The 644-nt window shown below is 47.4% G+C and overlaps 1 long non-coding RNA gene across 1 annotated transcript in view; it reads right to left on the bottom strand.

Moving 5' to 3' along the window:
- Window positions 1–545: 545 nt before the first annotated feature.
- LOC111980928 (uncharacterized) overlaps window positions 546–644 on the bottom strand; it is a 21,653-nt gene continuing 21,554 nt past the window's right edge. Inside the window, exon 4 of the long non-coding RNA XR_002879522.2 lies at window positions 546–644. This exon is cut by the window's right edge and continues 346 nt beyond it. This is a non-coding gene — a long non-coding RNA (uncharacterized lncRNA).

Here is a 644-nt window from a genome sequence, read left to right as displayed (position 1 = left end):
CCYTCCATAAAACCATAATCCCGGCTCTGCAGACACAGAAGACAATAGAGCTTTATCGCTTTGGGTGACACTCTCTGTGTGTTTCCCAGCATCCTCCGGGCTTATCGCGCCACGGCACCCAGCATATCGTCCCATTATCCCAAGCACCGGGGCAGCCCTTAGAGCTGGAGAATGAGCCGACTTGTCAGACAGCAGTACAAAGAGAATCTGTAGCCATGGATTAGAGCGATAGAGATAGATAGATACAGGGAGGGAGAGAGCGATGCAGGGAGGGAGAGGCAGGGAGGGAGAGAGAGAAAGTCAGAGGGAGAGAGGTGCCTAGAGAGAAAATGAAAAGGATGTTGAAGGCGAGTTCTACCTTATACCTGTCGTGGAAATTCTACACAGGGACAATCACATACCATTTGCAGTCGTTCAGTGAACTCTGGGCTGACCAACTGAATTGTTGCTAAAGGTAGCAACAATCTTTAATCAATCAAAAAAACAAGCAAGCATTCAATCAATCAAACAGGATGCAAGAGAAAACACTTTATTTGTGCAGTAAGGTGTGATTGCAGAAAACACCTCCTCTCCCGTCCACAATCACTCACACACACCCGGACGCCAACTCTCGTAGAATCCCAATATCACCAAAAAGCTATATG

This window comes from Salvelinus sp. IW2-2015, linkage group LG3, assembly GCF_002910315.2.
Source record: "Salvelinus sp. IW2-2015 linkage group LG3, ASM291031v2, whole genome shotgun sequence".
In the NCBI taxonomy this organism is placed as follows: domain Eukaryota; kingdom Metazoa; phylum Chordata; class Actinopteri; order Salmoniformes; family Salmonidae; genus Salvelinus; species Salvelinus sp. IW2-2015.
Note: the sequence above shows the minus strand (reverse complement) of the source record. Positions and strands in the feature narration are given on the sequence as shown.